The sequence below is a fragment of the Malania oleifera genome, chromosome 1 (assembly GCF_029873635.1).
Source record: "Malania oleifera isolate guangnan ecotype guangnan chromosome 1, ASM2987363v1, whole genome shotgun sequence".
NCBI classification, from domain to species: Eukaryota; Viridiplantae; Streptophyta; class Magnoliopsida; order Santalales; family Ximeniaceae; genus Malania; species Malania oleifera.
In genome coordinates this window covers 152,259,887-152,282,196 of record NC_080417.1, presented here as the reverse complement: position 1 = coordinate 152,282,196, position 22,310 = coordinate 152,259,887, and the positions used below count along the sequence as shown (strand labels likewise).

The window sequence follows — 22,310 nt, the reverse complement described above, 5'->3', positions numbered from 1 at the left end:
GTTATCAGTTTTTCAGAAACAAAAAACATGTTTTGAAATGTGCATGCAGAAGGGGTCTCTGTTATGAGTCAAACATGATTGCAAAAAGCTAGTGGGCGACACAAATAAACACAGCAGCTCTTGAAGATTGAATCTCATGGGCTGCAAGAGAAACTCAAATGAATACCCATAATTTGTGGTCCAAAGTAGAATATCTAGGAGCAGAAGCATCTCAGAAATCTACAATAAACATGTGAATAAATTTAAAGCCTCAAAATCAGAAACTTAGGACTTGATTAGTTGTGAAAAAAAAAATTATTTTAAAATTTCAAATTTTCAAATAATTTCAAAAATGCCATCTAACCTTAAGGTTTTCCAACATTTATATAGAAAATAGAACACAACAAACTAATGTCAACCAATTTTCTTGCACAAATTTAGTAAACAGGAAAATAAGGCAGCACTGGTGTAATTGCTTGAAAAATTAGAAGTGGAAAATAAAATTGTTTCCCACAAGTGAACAGGGCCTAATTTTTAAAAAGGGCAGGCAATATGGGAATCCATGTGCTAAATCCATTTTGTCCTTCAGTAGTATCTGAAGGTACAAAGGCATCTTTTCAAATAAAATTTAACAAAAAATATGAAGAATAAGTCAATTAAAAGTCAAACCATTTTTCCTGTTCTAGATACAGTTGTAAGGGCATCCCCTTTCATATACACCATAGTGTCCCCTTCAGAAACCAAAATCATTTCAAATCTTGCCAAGGAAACCAGGGAAAAACAAATTCAACAAAAGCTCCAGAATAAAAATCCTAGGACATATGACTATGACAGGGCCACTACTAATAAATTCTAAAAGAAAAGAAAATGATAGAGAGAAGAAATATTGAACAACCTAAGAACCTTCGGAACATCAAAAAAGAAAAATAAATAGTGAAACTGCCTACGCAAATCCAACATACCAGCCAAGTGGCTGTGCTTCAAGCTGGACAATCCAAAAAAGCACAGCATTCCTTTTGTTAACAAGTGCACAAAAATTTAATTAAGTTAAACAGCTGGATAAACATCAAGAGAACTTCATAACCAGATCTAGTTGCTGTACTATGATCATAGTGATCAGGGTAGCAGTCTGCTCTCCAAATATCAGTGCATCAGAATTAGCTGATACTATCCAAAGCAATGCTATCACAAAGAGAAACAGTGTGAAGAACTACTGAGGATAGTAGGATGGATGGTATTGAGAACCATATCCACCATATGCAGGTGGCATATCGTAATAACCAGATGGCACATGCGATCCTGAAGAATAAAGATGGGATCTAGTAGGACTTGGGTTCCCCGGCAAACCCATAGAGGTGCCTGCTAAGCCATGCAACCTAGCTGATGAGCTTGCATATGGGGCAGCACTAGGAGCTGAGCCAACCAAGCCATATGGCCCAGCTGATGGAGTCAAGTATGGGGCAGGACGATTTGGCAACAAACCTGCAGATTGTAACTGAGGTTGTTGGAAATGGGGTACAGTTGAGTTGGCACCAGAAAGATTGTTTGGAACAGCTGGTGCTGTTATCCGAGGACGCTTGTTTCCATTCTGCTGCTGTGATTTTGGCTGCTGCTGCTGTAGTTTGAAGGCGGCTACAACTGCTGGATGTTTTCTTCTTGCAATCTGCTTTTCAAGACGCTCAACACGTTTTTCAAGTTTCTCCTTCGGGTATTCAGATTCAAGATTGTGGTCTTCAATGTGTTTAATTACTTGTTTCAGGGCAGCAGTTTCCTTGGCAGTGGCCTCATTCTGCACCAAAAAGTAGATGAAATAAGCAACTGCTAGATTCTGTAATAACAAAGCTATCCAAAGAATCATACAAGGAGGAGAATAGCTACCAGTGACTGAGGAGAGTTCCTGCGATCCTGACAAACTTTTCTAGCAACCTTCCTGGTGTCTGCAACATAGGATTTCAATAGAGGCACTGGTGGAAACTTGTCAGTCAGCTGAAATTCAAAAATAAATTTGACAGCCAAAAGTTGTTTGCCATCAATGATGAGTTTCTCAATCAGATCTGCAACAAATGAAACAAATACAGTAATTAATATCAATTAGATGCTGACTAGAAGAAAGCAAAAAGACCAAAAGAGAACCTAGTAATTACAAGCATAATGTGCCCCAACAAAGAGCATTGAAGCTTGGGATGTTGAACCTTACTCTGCAAACTATCAGGTGACAAGCTGACAACAACCCACCACTCCACCCTGGGGGCCAGTGGATCCAGAAAAAAAAAATGATTTCGATCAATAGGTTAAGGATTTACCCTATTGACGATCATACCATGTCCTCAATCTCTCTCTCTCTCATCAAATAAGAACTTCTAGTGGTTAAGGAAAATTAGAAATTCTCCTATAAATTATAGTTAAAAAAAAATTTCAAGTGACAATAATGTTATATTTGGGAACATGGAATTTGGGCAACCCATAAAACTACAAATCCTCGGCTCCAAATTCATAATTTGCAACCTATGATGAAAGGATTTTCAGTCAAAGGAATAGATGTGGCTTAAACGTGGTTTGGAAATTGAAAAGTTATGAAATAAGAAAACTTCAAACTTACATAGAGTTGATAGAAATTTTCTTCCACTCTTCAATTACAACAGCATGTAATTGTTTGAACAAGAATCTGATATTTTGTTAGGCATCAGAGCTATAGTTTTGGCCCATAGTTGTTGCCTGCTATTAGACCCTTGATTACCTTGACAAGCCAAGGCATGTGGTGTTGTCAACTCATGTGCCAAGGCAATAACAGCAGATGGCCTGTCATGGGTTATCTTGTAGGATTCAGTGGATTGACATTTTATGTTGCTAAGGAGGGAGCACATAGAAGCTAAGGACACACTCAAAACCCCTTCTCAGTGTAAGATCGTGAGCAAGATAGAGCGGAAGAGAGAGAGAGAGAGAGTATTTTAGGACAAACACACTGAGAGATATGCCTTTACATGAATGAGAGATTACAAAGGAGGATACTAGAGAACTTCTTATAAAGGACTTAGAAGCTCCGACTAGTTCTACCTCTCAACTTCCTAACCATATCCTTATATAGATGAGGAGAGAGGGAATATGCCTTGGCATCTTGGTATATTCTTTTTCCTTTATCTCCTTTACAAAAGCCAAAACAATATTCACCACACCTTTTGCTTTTTCTAAAGTAAAGCTTACAACTGGATAAAGCAAAAGCTTACACACTGACAAAGACATAAAGCAAACGCTTAAACACCAACAAAGACATAAAGCAAAAGATTCTACATTGACAAGGACATAAAGCAAAAGCTAAAGATAGACGGCCACGTGATTTTGTCAGGGGTCGGATTAGGGCTTGTGTTCGGCTTTGTAGTCTTCTTCCTCTTCTTCAGGGTAAACTGCCAAGACCTCCAGGCCATCAATGCCTCCATTGGTGCGTCTGTTCCACGTCGTAAAGTGTCAGCTTGTTCGTGAGATATATGCTATAAAAATGAGGGAACGGTATGGGGTAATGACTATTTTTGGCCCTTCCATCATCTTGGAAATGAACTAGGTTGAACAGGTCTTGTGATAACTTGTCTGGATTAACATGGTTAATATAACAAAGGCTTTTTCTAGTATTTATCCAATCACGTGCCGACAAGTGTGGGTCTTGTGGTAACTTGTCTGGATTAACATGGTTAATATAACAAAGGCATTTTCTAGTATTAATCTAGTCACGTGCCGGCAAGTGTGGGTCAGCAAAGGGATTTTCCTTAAAACTTCTGATCCTTTCACAGATTGGAAAAATGTTAACAAACCTGTCCCCTTTGTTATTTTGAATTTCACCCTATAAGTGGAATGTGACAAGAAGATAAGGGAATTCGGTCATGAAGTCCAGGTGTTCAACCCATTGTTGTTCTATCATGAAAAAGAGAAGCCGGTCTTTAAGATAGTTGTACTGCTGAGGCCTTTGTGTATGGTTAGTGAGGAAGGCAAATGTACATGGTTTGTGGAGGATCCTAACAACATGCTAAGATCTTGCGAGATACCAGAGGAGAAGGAAGGCTTCTTTAGGAAAATTGATGTAGGACAGCGTTGGGATCCAGAGACCGTTGATGTATGGAAAGAGTGGATGCCAGTCAATGCATTTGATTGGAGCATCAACAAGTCCATATTTAGAAAGGAGGATGGACTGCAGACTTTGGATCTTTTTTTTGTTACTTTTCCCTATTGTATGACGAAGAAGGTCGTCTTGAACTTCATTTGGGCGAGTCTGGATAAGGCTAGAAAGAGATTGATTGGATGAAGATGCCATAAGGAAAAGGACTTGAGCATTGGCTGGTCTGGAGAGGAAGTCACTAAGAACATTGTGCTTTCCTTTGATGTGCTTTACCTCAAATTTATACTGCGAGAACCAGTTTGCCCACCCAAGCAATTGGCCTTGTGGTAAGATCTTCTTCCTAAATTGGATTATTTTTGGAAAAGATGATATATCCATTTCGACTGTAAAAGTATGGTCGATTAGATGGTGTTCAAACTTTTCAATTCCTCTTTTTACTGTCAGAATCTCTTTGAAAGTCGAGTGATAATGTAATTCCGATTCTTTGAAGGTACCGCTCTTGTAACCACAGACATGTCTAGTCCCATCTTTCTTTTCATCTATTAAAGCTGCATCCCAATAACAGTCACTGGCATCAATCTAAAGGATTCTTTTTCCTTTATCAGGAATATGGAGTGGTGGCAGCTTCATAGTCATTGCTTTTAAAGCATGAAATGTTGTGGTATCCTTCAAAGAGATTGATGTTGTCTTCAATTTCTTCTTCATCAGAGGGATTTTCGTATCCAGATCTATGAGTGGATGGTTGAGTCATCATTGCTGCTTTAGGGGATGAATCCACCTCTTCCGATGAACATTGGGATGAATCGTCCTCCATTATTTGGAGAGGTAGGAACGTTTCATCCTTTTTCGGGATTTCTTTTGGACAGTCTTGGGTAGGTGTTGCTAGCTTGGATAGAAGTTTGGAGATAGAGTTGTCTTTCTCCAGAATTCCCACATTAGGTTCATGATTACTGGTTTCACCAATCTTTTGTTTGTCTTTCTTCTTGGTGGATGAGGCTTGCATTGTTTCAACCCTTTCAGTTCCGGTTGGTTGTTGTTGCGTATGCTGCCTCTTCTTTAGATTCAAAAAGGAATCACTTCCTCTGAATGAAGCTTGCATTGATATTGGCTGGAATGTTGGTTGCGGAGAGCTGAATGCCAAGCTGGTTGGTGGGAATAACGAGTCAATCCTAGTCTGTCTCTATTGTTGTTGCTAACTCTGCTTAAGAGAATTCAGTTAAACTTTGAGGTGTTGCATTTCTACTTCTTTTTTTATTAAAAGCAGGTGAGAAGGATGAAGTGTGCTGAATTATCTGCATGAGTTCTTCATGGACTCTCTCGATCTGGCTTTGGCACTTATCAATGAGAATGGTTTTGATGTCAAATCTGTTGTCAACTTTATTTGCCAATTCCCTTTGATTGTCAACAATCTGCTAGAGCATTTTGTTCTGGGCAAGGGCATTTTCAGATTGCCAATTAAGGGTGGCTTCAACTGCAGAAATTTGCTTAGAGGATACGTCTGGATTGATGATGTCAAGGTCTCTAATCTTCCAGGAATGTCTTGTTTTGAGTCTTGGGTCTTCATACTCCAATGGTGGAAAATCATTTTCATACTTTGAGGTCCTGATCATTTTGATCTGAGGAACATCATCACCGTTGAAGGGATACCTTCTATCATCTCCTTGTTGTTCTTCTGGATATCCATATGGCCATCCAGCTCTCTTCGTGAGATATATGTTATAAAAATGAGGGAACAGTACAAGGTAATGAGTATTTTTGGCCCTTCCGTCATCTTGGAAATGAACTGGGTTGAACAAGTCTTGTGGTAACTTGTCTGGATTAACATGGTTAATATAACAAAGGTTTTTTCTAGTATTAATCCAGTTACGTGCCGAAAAGTGTGGGTCAGCAAAGGGATTTTCATTGAAACTTCTGATCCTTTCACAGATTGGAAAAATGTTAACAAACCTATCCCCTTTGTTATTTCGAATTTCACCCTGTAAGTGGAATATGACAAGAAGATAAGGGAATCCGGTCATGAAGTCCAGGTGTTCAACCCATTGTTGTTCTGTCATGAAAAAGAGAAGCCGGTCTTTAAGATAGCTGTACTAGTGAGGCCTTTGTGTATGGTTAGTGAGGAAGGCAAATGTCCATGGTTTGTCGAGGATCATAACAACACAGTAAGATCTTGTGAGATACCAGGGGAGAAGGAAGGCTTCTTTAGGAAAATTGATGTAGGATATCGTTGGGACCCAGAGACCGTTGATGTATGGAAAGAGTGGATGCTAGTCAATGCATTTGATTGGAGCATCAACAAGTCCATATTTAGAAAGGAGGATAGACTGCAGACTTTGGATCATTTTTTTGTTACTTTTCCCTATCGTATGACGAAGAAGGTCATCTTGGACTTCATTTGGGAGAGTCTATATAAGGCTAGAAAGAGATTGGTTGGATGAAGCTGCCATAAGGAAAAGGACTCGAGGATGGGCTGGTCTGGAGAGCAAGTCACTAAGAACATTGTGCTTTCTTTTGATGTGCTTTACCTCAAATTTATACTGCGAGAACCAGTTTGCCCACCTAAGCAATTGGCCTTGTGGTAAGATCTCCTACCTGAATTGGATCATCTTTGGCAAAGATGACATATCCATTTCGACTGTAAAAGTATGGCCGATTAGATGGAATTCAAACTTTTCAATTCCTCTTTTTACTGTCAAAATCTCTTTGAAAGTCGAGTGATAATGTAATTCCCATTCTTTGAAGGCACCGCTCTTGTAACCACAGACATGTCTAGTCCCATCTTTCTTTTCATCTATTAAAGTTGCACCCCAATAGCAATCACTGGCATCAATCTGAAGGATTCTTTTTCCTTTATCAGGAATATGGAGTGGTGGCAGCTTCATAGTCATTGCTTTTAAAGCGTGAACTGCTGTGGTATGCTTAGATTCCCATGATGGTGCATCCTTCTTTTTCAAAAGCTAGTGTAGAGGTGTTGTGTATGTTGCCAACTTTGGGACAAAGTCTGCCATGTAATTAACAATGCCAAGAATTGCTGCAGTTGCTTTGTCGTCATCTGGTTGTCTAGAAAAGTGTTGAGTTGTGTCGCAATATGTGGTTGGAGTTCGCGCTTTCCATGGCTAATTTTCATACCAAGAAAATCCACAGTATTAACTCCAATAATCATCTTCTTTTCAGACAGCATAATCCCATATTGTGTGATTAGTTTCTTAAAATCAATCAAAAGTTTGCCATGTGTCTCCTCATCTTTTGAGAATAATAGGATATCATCAATGTAAACTAGGGCATGATGGAGTATGGGCTGGAATATTCTGATCATTGCCTTCTGAAAGATAGATGGAGCAACTTTAAGCCCAAGTGGTATAACAGTCCATTAATAGTAGTAGTTTGGAATGCAGAATATTGTTTTGGGCCTATCTTCTAGGCTAATGGCTAGTTGCCAAAATCCAGCTTTGAGATCAAACTTTGAGAAGACTTGGGCTTCCAAAAGTTGTAAAAAGAGACTAGCCCGATTTGGCAATGGGAATTTATCATCGGCAAGAAAGTGGTTGAGTGGCTGGTAGCTGATGACTAACCTAAGTTTTTCTCTCATCTGGTCAGCCCGTTTATTGACATAAAAGGCTTCGCAAGCCCATTGTGATTGGGTGGGCTCAATTAGCCCTTCATCGTCTAATTGGGCCAGTTTAGCTTGGGCCAATGCATAATGATCTGGGTTCATTCCTTTGTGACTTGTCTTCGTTGGGTTAATGTCTTCATTTTCCTTGAAAGGAAGGTTGACAAAGAATTCTGAATTCTTCCATAACGGCTTTGGGAAATTCTTCAGGAATTCACTGTGATTATCTGCACAGTTAAATTGGATAAGCTGGACCTTGATTTCTTCCATTGTTTGAGTGGTATGGAAAACTATTGGAGTCCTTGTCCACTGGAGCAAATAATTTTGAAACTTGAGTCCTTTTTCTGTCCACTGAATCTTGCCCATGTGTTGGATAATATTGAACCCAATAAGCATTTCTTTGCCAGGCAAATTGAATCAATAAAATGTGGCTTTAATTATGTGACCAGGATAGAGTCTGATGTAGATTGGAACAATTTTTCTCTAAACGCCAAAATTTCCTCCATTGACAGTTTTGAAACCTTGGGAACACGGTTTCCATTTTTCTTTGGGCAAGAAATTGGGATCCAAGAAGCTACATGCTGACACTGTATCAAAGAGAGCAATGACCTTGATAGGCTTTGAGTATTTTTCAGCTAGTACCCAAACTGGAGCTGCTGGAGTAATATGATTTCTCTTTTGAACTCAGTTGCCATTGTCTCTTAGATGGAAGAAAGGTTAAGGATTTCATCCTCCTTTGTTATGTTGGGACAATCATTATTTTTGATGGGTCAAATGTTGGAGCATTCATAGATTTGGAAACTTTCGAGCTTGTCATCTTCATCGTCTGAAATATCAGTTGATCCATCTGTCTTATATGTCTACTAGAATGCGAGAATTGACTCATCATTTTGATCATCATCGAGAGAGAATACTGATTCAATGTCATCCTCAGAGTCCCAGTCTATGTTCTTGTGCAACATTTGAAATAGTCTTATTCGTTTCTGCTTCTTTGGGCAATCTTTTGCATAATGCCCCTTTTGATTGCAAATGTAGCATCTTTGTCTTTTTGGGTCTCTTCGATGCTTCCTTTTTCTTAGATACTTCCATTTTTTCTTCTTGTGTTTCGACTTTCTGGATTTCCTGTGTGTTCAAAAATCTACTTCTCTGGGTTCTCCTATTGAGCAGGAGCAACGTTTATCTCCTTTGTACTTGACACTAAGATCTTTCCTCTCGCATTCTTTTGTAATTTTTATGCCTGCTTTCTAGACTCTCTTATACATGTCGTATTTTCTGTAGAGCGCATCCAGATTCATAAGAGCACTTTGATAATGTTTGCCTAAAGAGGTATTCTCTAGTCTTTTTCCGCTCATCTAGAGTTCTCTAAGCACTTCTTCTCCAAGTGGATCTAGCAAGCTATTCAAGAAAGCTTGCTTCAGATTGATGTCGTCAGGTCCGCACAAAGTATAATACCTTTTAGAGATAAGATTATAATGTTTCTCAAGATCTTTTCTTTCAAGGGAGCAGCATTTAATCTTCATATACTCTTCTCGGGCTTGGGTAATGTGATCTTCCCATGCTCCACAGAATTCTTCGAAGATTTGGGAGATGAACACATCCAGGCTTGAAACCTGTGAAAGTTGAAGCTTTGTATATTCTCCAAGGTTATTCCATCAGATTCTCAATTTGGTGACAAATTTTGAGACAGCCCCAGTAATAACTTCTCTTAACCTAATTCCTTCTTTCATAATTTCTGCCGTACACCAGGCATGAAGTTCTAGAATCTTATTTCGCCATTGATTAGGTGGAAATCCTTCGAGCGAGATAGATGGACCATTTGCACTTGAAGCATTCGAGCTTTGAGGAGGATTGGCTGACAAAGTTCCTTTAGAGAGGTTGATGTTGTCTTTGATTTCTTCTTCATCAAAGGGATTTTCGTATCCAGATCTATGAGTGGATGGTTGAGTCATCATTGTCGCTTTAGGGGATGAATCCTCCTCTTCAGATGAACATTGGGACGAATCGTCCTCCATTATTTGGAGAGCTGAGAGCGTTTCATCCTTTTTTGGGATTTCTTTTGGACAATCTAGGGAAGGTGTTGCCAGCTGGGATAGAAGCTTGGAGATAGAGTCGTCTTTCTCCAGAATTCCCACATTAGGTTCGTGACTGCTGGTTTCACCAATCTTTTGTTCGTCTTTCTTCTTGGCGGATGAGGCTTGCGTTGTTTCAACCCTTTCGGTTTGGGTTGGTTGCTGTTGCGTATGCTGCCTCTTCTCTAGATTCAAAAAGGAATCACTTCCTCTGAATGAAGCTTGCATTGATATTGGCTGGAATGTTGGTTGCAGAGAGCTGAATGCCAAGCTAGTTGGTGGGAATAATGGGCCAATCCTGGTCTGTCTCTGTTGTTGTTGCTAACTCTGCTTGAGAGAATTCAGTTGAGCTTTGAGGTGTTGCATTTTGTTTCTTTTTTCTTAAAAGCTGATGAGAAGGATGAAGTGTGCTGAATTATCTGCATGAGTTCTTCGCGGACTCTCTGGATCTGGCTTTGGCACTTATCGATGAGAATGGTTGTGATGTCAAATCTGTTGTCAACTTTATTTGCCAATTCCCTTTGATTGTCAACAATCTGCTGGAGCATTTTGTTCTGGGCAAGGGCATTTTCAGATTGCCAGTTGAGAGTGGCTTTAGCTGCAGAAATTTTCTTAAAGGATCCGTCTGGATTGATGATGCCAAGGTCTTTAATCTTCCAAGAATGTCTTGTTTTGAATCTTGGGTCTTCATACCTCAATGGCGAATCATTTTCATAGTTTGAGGTCCTGGTCATATTGACCTGAGGAACATCATCACCTTTATAGGGATACCTTCTATCATCTCCTTGTTGTTCTTCTGGATATCCATATGACCATCCAGCTCTGTGGTTGACATAGTAGTTGAACTTTCCGGCTGGTTCTCCCAACAAGCCTACTGTTGGATCTCCTTCTTCATATCTTTCTTTGAGCCGCTGATGAGAATTCTTTTTCTTCTATTTTCTTTTTCCATTTTTTCCATTCTGATTATCTTCAAAATCATAAATGGGGTTTGTCAGGCAGTCATTGCATGTGCAATCAACATCGAACCATTTATGTCTGTCCTTTGTGTAGGGTTGATACACAAGAGCGCCATCTCTTTGGAAATAAGGAATTGGGATATTAGATCCCAATGCATTTGGATCTGCCAAGTTGACATTATGGGATGATGGTTTGATTTCTGCCTTTTGCTCTTCTGGATGAATGGGAGGTTTGTGATATAGTTGAATCATCATGGTAGGGAAGACTGGCTAGGAATAAGTTGTGGATTCATGGGTCTTTGGAAAGGGTATACGGACATCTCCATTTGGCATGGTTTTGTAAAAGGGATCATGAAGGATGATTGGTTTGGGGATATGATGGAGTTGTTCATATTTGGTTATCCAGGCTTCTGGAAGAAGTTTGATGAGCTCTTCTCTGGATATCTGTCTGGGAATATGGACATGGCTAGGAACGAGACTGGTATCATAGTTAACCAGGAGTGCATCCTGATTTTCTCTTGGTGCAACCAAGTCAAAGGAATGGCTTTGCAGTCTGTAAACCATCTGGTGATGAAGAGTGGCCGCACAAGAGTCAGAGATTTGTGAAGCTCCAACAATTTGAATTTGGACCTTGAGAGTTGTTCTCATACTTGGATCAGTCAGAGGTATGCAATAGTTTGGAAATATCGTGAAGCTCACCATTCTTGCGTTTAATGTTGTTTGCATAGTAGCGATGCAGGCATGCTCATACTTGCAGAATTTGGAATCCAGTAAAGCAATTCGAGAACTGACTAGAAGACCTTTCCTCCAATGAAATAGAGCTTGCCAACCACCATGTGTATATGAGTAAATCCTTGGTTGATATATTTTCATTGGAAGTCATGAGGGAATTCCAGAGTCAAACTGTTCTGATTTCGTTGCCATCAGCTGGTGAGAATCAAAGATTGAAGCTTCAATAAGCTCCTTCACACCCTTTGGTACAACAGTCTTTGTTGTGAACTTTTTCTGGAGATTCAAAGGATACTTGGTCTTGTCATAGACAAAGTATGGGTTTGTGATTTGGGATCTCTGGTTTGGGGAACAAGGCTGGTTTCTGGATTTTCTGGTTGGTAATCTATTTCATACATAGAATCATAACGATCAGAGGGGAATAAGGTTGAAGACGAAAATCTTGAGGAAGAACTAGAGGATGAAGATCGACTGAGCATGGTTTTAGAAGACATGGTTACTTAAATGACAAACTCAAAACCCCTTCTCACAACCTTTGCATAATAGACCTTCTTTCCAAATGCATTGGGATCTAATATCCCAATTCCTTATTTCCAAAGAGATGACACTCTTGTGTATCAGCCCTACACAAAGGACAAACATAAATGGTTCGTTGTTGATTGCCCATGCAATGATTGCTTGACAAACCCCATTTATGATTTTGAAGATAATCAGAATAGAAAAAATGGGAAAAAAAAAAACAGAAGAAAAAGAATGCTCAACAGCGACTCAAAGAAAGATATGAAGAAGGAGATCCAACTGTAGGCTTGTTGGGAGAACCATTAGGAAAGTTCGACTACAATGTCAACTACAGAGTTGGATGGTCATATGGATATCCAGAAGAACAGCAAGGAGATTATAAAAGGTATCCCTACAAAGGTGAGGATGTTCCTCAGGTCCATAAGATCAGGACCTCAAACTATGAAAATGATTTTCTGTCATTGGAGTATGAAGACCTAAGACTCAAAACAAGACATTCCAGGACGATTAAAGACCATGGCATCATCAATCCAAAAGGATCCTTTTAGAAAATTTCTACAACTGAAGCCACCCTCAACTGGCAATCTAAAAATGCCCTTGCCCAAAACAAAATGCTCCAGCAGACTGTTGACAATCAAAGGGAATTGGCAAATAAAGTTGACAACAGATTTGACATCACAACCATTCTCATCGATAAGTGCCAAAGCCAGATCCAGAGAATCCATGAAGAACTCATGCAGATAATTCAGCACACTTCATCCTTCTCACCAGCTTTTTAAAAAAAAAGTAGAAATGCAACACCTCAAAGCTTAACTGAATTCTCTCAAGCAGAGTCAGCAACAACAACAAAGACAGACCAAGATTGACCCGTTATTCCCACCAACCAGCTTGGCATTCAACTCTCCACAACCAACATGCCAGCCAATATCAATGCAAGCTTCATTCAGAGGAAGTGATTCCTTTTTTGCATCTAAAGAAGAGGCAGCATACGCAACAGCAACCAACCCAAACCGAAAGGGTTGAAACAACACAAGCCTCATTCACCAAAACGAAAGTAAACAAAAGATTGGTGAAACCAGCAGTCATGAACCTAATGTGAGAATTCTGGAGAAAGACAACTCTATCTCCAAGCTTCTATCCAAGCTAGCAACACCTTCCTAAGACTGTCCAAAAGAAATCCCTAAAAAAGAAGAAACGCTCCCAGCTCTTCAAATAATGGAGGACAACTCGTCCCAATGTTCATCTGAAGAGGAGGATTCATCCCCTAAAGCGGCAATGATGACTCAACCATCCACTCATAGATCTGGATACGAAAATCCCTCTGATGAAGAAGAAATCGAAGACAACATCAATCTCTCTTAAGGAACTTCGTCAACCAATCCTCCCCAAAGCTCTAATGCTTCAAGTGCAAATGGTCCATCTATCTCGCTCGAAGGACTTCCACCTAATCAATGGTGAAAAAAGATTCTAGAACTTCATGCCTGGTATATGGCACAAATTATGAAAGAAGGAATCACGTTAAGAGAAGCTATTACTGGAGCTGTCTCAAAATTTGTCGGCAGATTAAGAATTTGGTGGATTAACCTTGGAGAATATAGACAGCTTCAACTTTCACAGGTTTCAAGCCTAGATGTGTTCATCTCCCAAATCCTCGAAGAATTCTGTGGAGCACGGGAAGATCACATTGCCCAAGCCCGAGAAGAGTATATGAAGCTTAAATGCTACTCCCTTAAAAAAAAGATCTTGAGAAACATTATAATCTTATCTCTAAAAGGAATTATACTTTGTGCGGACTTGATGACATCAATCTAAAGCAAGCTTACCTGAATAGTCTGCCATATCCACTTGGAGAAGAAGTGCTTAGAGAACTCCAGATGAGTGGAAAAAGACTAGAGAATACCTCTTTAGGTAAACTTTATCAAAGTGCTCTTATGAATTTGGATGCGCTCTGTAGAAAATATGACATGTAGAAAAGAGTCCGGAAAGCAGACATAAAAATTACAAAAGAATGCATGAGGAAGGATCTTCGTATCAAGTGCAAAGGAGATAAACATTGCTCCTGCTCAACAGGAGAACCCAGAGAAGTAGATTTCTGAACACACAGGAAATCCAAAAAGTCCAGACAAAAGAAGAAAAAATGGAAGCATCAGAGAAAAAGGAAGCATCGAAGAGACCCAAAAAGACAAAGATGCTACATCTACAATCAAAAGGGTCATTATGCAAAAGATTGCACAAAGAAGCAGAAACGAGTAAGACTTGTTCAAATGTTACACAAGAACATAGATTGGGACTTTGAGGATGACATTGAATCGGTATTCTCTCTCGATGACGATCAAAATGATGAGTCAATTCTAGCATTCCAACAGACATGTGAGATTGATGGATCAATTGATATTTCATACGATGAAGATGACAAGCTCGAGAGTTTCCAAATCTATGAATGCTCCAACATTCGACCCATCAAAAATAATGATTGTCCCAACATAACAAAGGAGGATGAAATCCTCAACCTTTGTTCCATCCAAGAGACAATGGCAACTGAGTTCAAAATAGAAAATCATATTACTCTAGCAGCTCCAGTCTGGGTACTAGCTGAAAAATACTCAAAGCCTATCAAGGTCATTGCTCTCTTTGATATAGGGTCAGCATGCAGCTTCTTGGATCCCAATTTCTTGCCCAAAGACAAATGGAAACCATGTTCCCAATGTTTCAAAACTGCCAATGGAGGAAATTTTGGTGTTCAGAGAAAACGTGTTCCAATCTACATCAAACTCTATCCTAGTCACTTAATTAAAACCACATTTTATGGAATCAATTTGTCTAGCAAAAAAAGCTTATTGGGGTTTGATATTATCCAACACATGGGCAAGATTCAGTGGACAGAACAAGGACTCAAGTTTCAAAACTCTCTATAACCTGCTCTAGTGGACAAGGACTCCAATAGTTTTCCATAGCACTCAAACAATGGAAGAAATCAAGGCCCAACTTATCCAATTTAACTGTGCAGATAATCACAGTGAATTCCTGAAGAAATGCCCAAAGTCGTTATGGAAGAATTCAGAATTCTTTGTCAACCTTCCTTTTAAGAAAAATGAAGACATTAACCCAACGAAGTCAAGTCACAAAGGAATGAACCCAAATCATTATGCATTGGCCCAAGCCAAACTGGCCCAATTAGAAGATGAAAGGCTAATTGAGCCCACCAAATCACAATAGGCTTGCGAAGCCTTTTATGTCAATAAACGGGTTCAACAGACAAGAGGAAAACTCAGGTTAGTCATCAACTACCAGCCACTCAACCTCTTTCTTGCTTATGATAAATTCCCATTGCCAAATTGGGCTAGTCACTTTTCACAACTTTCGGAAGCCCAAGTCTTCTCAAAGTTTGATCTCAAAGCTGGATTTTGGCAACGAGGTATTAGCCTAGAAGATAGGCCCAAAACAGCGTTCTGCATTCCAAACTACCACTACCAATGGACTGTTACGCCATTTGGGCTTAAAGTTGCTCCATCTATCTTTCAGAAGGCAATGATCAGAATATTCCAGCCCTTACTCCATCATGCCCTAGTTTACATTGATGATATCCTATTATTCTCAAAAGATGAGAAGACACATGGCAAACTTTTGATTGATTTTAAGAAACTAATCACACAACATGGGATTATGCTGTCTAAAAAAAAGATGATTATTGGAGTTAATACTGTGGATTTTCTTGGTATGAAAATTAGCCAAGGAAAGTACAAACTCCAACCACATATTGCGACACAGCTCAGCACTTTTCCGGACAACCAGATGACGACAAAGCAACTGCAGCAATTTCTTGGTATTGTTAATTACATGGTAGACTTTGTCCCAAAGCTAGCAACATACATAGCACCTCTACACCAGTTTTGAAAAAGAAGGATGCACCATGGGAATCTAAGCATACCACAGCAGTTCACGCTTTAAAAGCAATGGCTATGAAGCTGCCACCACTCCAAATTTCTGACAAAGGAAAAAGAATCGTTCAAACTGATGCCAATGACTACTATTGGGGTGCAGCTTTAATTAAAGAAAAGAAAGATGAGACTAGACATGTCTGCGGTTACAAGAGCAGTGCCTTTAAAGAATCAGAATTATATTATCACTCGACTTTCAAAGTGATTCTGGCAGTAAAAAGAAGAATTGAAAAGTTTGAATTCCATCTAATCGGCCATATTTTTACAGTCGAAATGGACATGTTATCTTTTCCAAAGATGATCCAATTCAGGCAGAAGATCTTACCACAAGGCCAATTGCTTAAGTGGGCAAACTAATTCTCGCAATATAAATTTGGGATAAAGCACATCAAAGGAAATCATAATGTTCTTAGTGACTCAGATTATAATGCTTCTCAAGATCTTTTCTTTTAAGGGAGTAGCATTTAATCTTCATATGCTCTTCTCGGGCTTGGGTAAAGTGATCTTCCCATGCTCCACAAAATTCTTGGAGGATTTGGGAGATGAACACATCCAGGCTTAAAACCGGCAAAAGTTGAAGCTGTCTATATTCTCCAAGGTTAATCCACCAGATTCTCAATCTGCCGACAAATTTTGAGACAGCTCGAGTGATGACTTCTCTTAACGTGATTCCTTCTTTCATAATTTCTGCCGTACACCAGGCATGAAGTTCTAAAATCTTATTTCACCATTAATTAGGTGGAAGTCCTTCGAGCGAGATAGATGGACCATTTGCACTTGAAGCATTCAAGCTTTGGGGAGGATTGGCTAACAAAGTTCCTTCAGAGAGGTTGATGTTGTCTTCGATTTCTTCTTCATCAGAGGGATTTTCATATCCAGATCTATGAGTGGATGGTTGAGTCATCATTGCCACTTTAGGGGATGAATCCTCCTCTTCAGATGAACATTGGGACGAATCGTCCTCCATTATTTGGAGAGCTAAGAGCGTTTCATCCTTTTTTGGGATTTCTTTTGGACAATCTAGGGAAGGTGTTGCCAGCTAGGATAGAAGCTTGGAGATAGAGTTGTCTTTCTCCAGAATTCCCACATTAGGTTCATGACTGCTGGTTTCACCAATCTTTCGTTTGTCTTTCTTCTTGGCAGATGAGGCTTGCGTTGTTTCAACCCTTTCGGTTTGGGTTGGTTGCTGTTGCGTATGCTGCCTCTTCTTTAGATGCAAAAAGGAATCACTTCCTATGAATGAAGCTTGCATTGATATTGGTTGGAATGTTGGTTGTGGAGAGCTGAAAGCCAAGCTGGTTGGTGGGAATAACCGGTCAATCCTGGTCTCTCTGTGTTATTGTTGTTGACTCTGCTTGAGAGAATTCAGTTGAGCTTTGAGGTGTTTCATTTCTGCTACTTTTTTCTTAAAAGCAGGTGAGAAGGATGAAGTGTGCTAAATTATCTGCATGAGTTCTTCATGGACTCTTCGGATCTGGCTTTGGCACTTATCGATAAGAATGGCTGCAATTTAAAATCTGTTGTCAACTTTATTTGCCAATTCCCTTTGATTGTCAACAATCTGCTGGAGCATTTTGTTCTGGGCAATGGCATTTTCAGATTGCCATTGTCTCTTGGATAGAACAAAGGTTGAGGATTTCATCCTCCTTTGTTATGTTGGAACAATCATCATTTTTTATGGGTCGAATGTTGGAGCATTCATAGATTTGGAAACTTTCGAGCTTGTCATCTTCATCATAGAGATGGAAATGGTTAGGGTCATGGTTTTCAACAAAGTTGCTACAATAGTGGTTGCGCTTGTGCATAACACAATGAGCTGACCTGCAAGCTGAGGGCAATGTCAATAACAAAGACTGCAATGTTGACATGTTGACCAAACAGGGCAATAACAATTTTCCTCCTAAGGACTGACGTGCATGCTTGTCTAAAGGATATCTCATGGTTTGACATACAGAACGTCTCTAGCGTCAAATATGTGGATTCAGTTAGTCATGTCCTGTTGGCAAATGATGGTTTCATCCAACAAAACTTCTGTAGCTTGGGTTTTCAAATGCTGACTCTAGATAGTGTGGGGGTGTCAACCATATAATTATGACATGTGAAGAGGAAATGGGACATTAGAGGGAAACCATGGATGGTGTTCCTACACATATTGAGTGTGTAATCCTTGTCTTGAATGAGAATAAATGTTGAGAGGTGTTGCCCCTATGAACTTTGTTGCCTTGGATATGCCATGCTCTATTTTTTACACACTTGTAGGATTAACCAATGAATGATTTTGTTTCATTAGCATAACCAAGTGAGGCTCAGTGCCATTACAATGACAAGGAGAAGTGTGAGAACTTCGACTCTATGACAAACAATTTCTATCAGGACCTAGTTCAAAAATGGCAAATTCAAGTTGGCAAGATATAGTGGATTGATTGGAAAAATTCCTTGGTTTTCCACAAACCAATGATGCAATTCCATTGGACTCCAAAGTGAAAATTTAACTAATGAGTTTGTTGAACTATAAGGACAACATATCGATTTTGTGCTCGCAGCACTAGCCAAAATGTCGAACTTATTGAGTGACATGACGACCTTCACTGAAACTGTGAATGGCAGACTTGGTTCTATTGATGATGACATCACTCTTCTGATGAGACCCATCTCCTAAAGTTCTAGTGGGGGTGAGGCCTCCACAAAATTTGAGTCCCTGAACCAAAGCCTTTTGAAGGAAGTCAAAATGCAAAGAACCTTGAAAATCTCTTTTACGATATGGAGCAGTACTTGAAGGCTGCCCACATTCCATAGAATGAGAGACTTGTCATAATGTCGATGTACTTGTTTGGCGATGCTAAACTATGGTGGTGCACTCGAATGGAGGATGATGCAAATATAAGCAGACCTAGAATCGAGACTTCGGAGACCCTAAAGAAGGAATTGATTTTCCTAAAGAAGTAATTGAAAAATCAATTCCTTTCTTATAACACTGCTTGGGTTGCAAGAGATGTCTTTAAATTATTGTAGCAAACTAGAATTGTGCGGAGATTATGTCAAGGAGTTGAATTCCTTGATGTTGGACATCAAAAACATGTCAAAGGAAGATAAGTTGTTCAACTTTTAGTCCAGTTTACAATTTGGGCACAAATGGAATTGCAGAGACAAAGGATGAAAGATCTCCCTGCAGCCTAGCAATAGCAGATGGTTTAGTTGATTTCAAAATCAACGTGAAGACCAAGGTTTCAAAAGCCTAGAAAAAAGAAATGAAAAGGCAAAGGCAAGGCTAAGAAAGAGAAGGGGAAGAAAAAGGATACGCAAGATAAATTAAAGGGTAAAGGTAGCAATCGAAATTAGGGGAAGGATACTTCCCAAAATCCTCAAAAATCTGGTTGTTACATCTATAATGGCCCTCATTGAGTCCATACTGTCCAAAACAAGAAAAATTGAATGCTTTGGTAGCCTCAAATTTGAAAGATAGTGAGTCGGATGAAGACAGACCATCGCATGTGAACCCACTATAGTTGTTGAATGCTATCATTGCTGGAAAGCCCATCTCTAAGAAATTGATATGATGGTGGACTCGGAGTCACACGAACCTTTGTTGTAAAGAAGGAAGTGACGAAGTTTGGCCTTAAACTCAATTAGAATTCAAGTCGGATCAAAGTTGTGAATTCAAAAGCAAAACCAATTCAGAAATGGTCATTGTTGTCCTAACCGTGGGTTTGAGGTAAGGACAATGCAGCCCAACCCTAGATAGTTGGGGGCATTAATTGTAAAAACATGGCATGTGGGGTGGCAGGGAACATCAGAGGGAATTCATGGATGGTGTTCTTGCACATGTCTTGAGTGTGTAATCCTGAATAAGAATAAAGATTGGGAGGTGTTGCTCCAGCAAACTTTGTTGCCTTGTGTATATCATACACCCTTTACATACTTGCAAGATTAACCAACGAATTTAATTGTGTGTTATCGTCTTAATCAAGTGATACTTGGTGCCATCACAGTGTCAAGCAAAGGCGTGAGATCTTTAGACCCAGTGACACTTGCCACCCTATTTCTGTGTTGCTTTACATTCAATAAAAGATATTGCACACAATGGATTTTGCATTTCTCAATACTATACAGCTTGAGCCAACCATTTGAAGGCTACAAGCATATATCAATCAAATGTTCAAGCATAGGTTCAGCCATAAAAACTTGACGCTACAGCTAAGGTCCATCATCCGCTAGATGCCTTCCAATTTATCCAACAACTAATAATTACAAAAGAAAAAAAAAAGCATAAATGCATACACAAAACAACATAGATTGAAATCAACAACAACAAAAACAGGGAAAAAATCTGCATTGAGTCAGAAACCTTAACGTTGTGTTTGGGGCATAAAATGCAAGCCTTGAATTTGAATTTACGAGAAATTTTGCAAAAGCCCAATACAACTTTGTTTTGCATTTTAATCAAATCCCCACAATTTTCAAAATCCAAGATAGAGAAGAGACTACTGGGCATTTTTCTCCATGTTGAGAAGCACCTGAAACAAACTGAACAGCCCTGCCGTACCGACTAAGTGTGACGAAGAACCTCAAGAGAACTTCCACGTCGAATTCAGAAACCCAACCCATAAGTCATCAAAAGGTTCAAAAAACCTAACGCCTCCAAATGGTTTCCCCTCCCCAGTCACCTTCCCTTCCACTCCACTGCCAACTCATTCGCCTTCTCCCTCACCTCGGGTTCCATCTCCAGCGTCATCGCCACCAATTCCTTCCATAACAGAATGCAGAGTTATCCTCGTATATACAGTTCAGGGTCTTATCCCCCTCGAATCTGGCGGGTTTAATAAAACCCCACCCATGGTATCCAAAAACCAGGGCGGCAGGGTCCGAAGCGCACCGAGCGCCTCCGGAATCTCCGACCGAATGACTGTTGTCGCTCTTGCGATGCTCGCATGAGGACTTCATCATCCCACCCAGTTCATGGCCCCGAGAGGCTTCAGCTCCGGCCGTTGCCACCGGCGCGACCGCGGATGTTGTGATTTTCGCTGCGGGGCCCGAAAAGAAGGAGATGGGTCCACAGCAGATGACTGAGAGGCAAAACTGAGCAGGCCAGGGTTTCGAGCTGTTTGTGAATCTTGGAGGAGGTGGGTATGGATTTGGGTGAAGTGGGCGTCGATGTCGGGGGGGGGGGGACCAGGAGAGGTTGAAAGATGAGAGAGAGGAAGGAAAGCAACGGCTTGAAGGTAGTCGAAGGCTTTGCGGGCGGAGGCTGGATTCTTGGCGCCGGCGAGTTTCGGCGGCGGAGATTGTGTCCATTGTGCCATTGAGAAGGAACAAACTTGAAGAACAGCAAAATTGAGTCACAGCCAGAAAAGCCCCAGCGACGAAGAGAGAAGAGAGAGAGAGAGGACGAGGAGGAGGAGAGAGAAGAGAGAAGAGGACGAGAGATGGAGGAGTTTTTTCCGGTTTTATTATTAAAAATAAATAAAATATTAAATAATACTCAAAAAAATTTCACAAACTAATACTCACTGGATGCTGAGAGATTTAAATTGATAGGTCACTGGAAAGGTGATGCGTGGCAAGAAGGTGACCAACGAGCGGAAAGGTGATGCATGGCGAAATCTCGTAGCACCAAGTTGCGAGATTTGTCTCTGAAATGCACGGCACGTGGAGAATCTCGCAGATCTATCCTGCGAGATTTAAGCTTTATTTATTTACAAATTTAAATTTAAATATTTTAAAATGACAGTAATTTAGTCAAAAAAATATATGATTAATATAATTATTAAAGTCAAATAAGTGGATTAGGGACCGAACAAAAATTTTGAATTGACTGCTTTGATGCTTTGGGTCAACTAATTATATAAGTATGATAAAATAATTTGTATTATATCAAAATTTTTTAAAAATATAATTGGAAAAAATAAAATTTTCAATAAGTTATAAAAATGTCTAGTAATTATAATGTTACAAAATGTTTATTGGATGTAATATTTAAAATTAACCATTTAAACACATTATAATGAAATTACGATTTTTTTTTTAAAATTTTTACAATACAACAAAAATAATTTTTGCGTTACATGATAGAATAAAGGTGCAAAGAGATCGCAGAGAAAGGATGCCAATGATACATTGAGTTGGGAATCATATTGGTGAACATCCATGTAGCAAAATTCAAATATGCATCCCCATTAGCTCGGTATTCATGGATGATGAAGACAAATTAGAAATGAAGAGCATCAACAAATGCATACCCCATCCGCTTTCCCGTTGTAGAGCAGAGCAAATACTAAAGATTATCCCTCGCAAAGGTGCGGAGATGGCGGAACGGAAGGGGAGGGAAGGAGGAAGGAAAGGAAACGATCTCCCCACTCCGACAAGCCATGTTTGGGGAAAGAGGGAAGCGAGGAGCGAGGAGGACAACAG

General features: G+C 39.8%; 1 pseudogene; it reads right to left on the bottom strand.

Moving 5' to 3' along the window:
* Positions 1–887: 887 nt before the first annotated feature.
* On the bottom strand, positions 888–20,634 carry LOC131149880 (FRIGIDA-like protein 1; annotated as a pseudogene).
* Between the last annotated feature and the right edge of the window lie 1,676 nt (positions 20,635–22,310).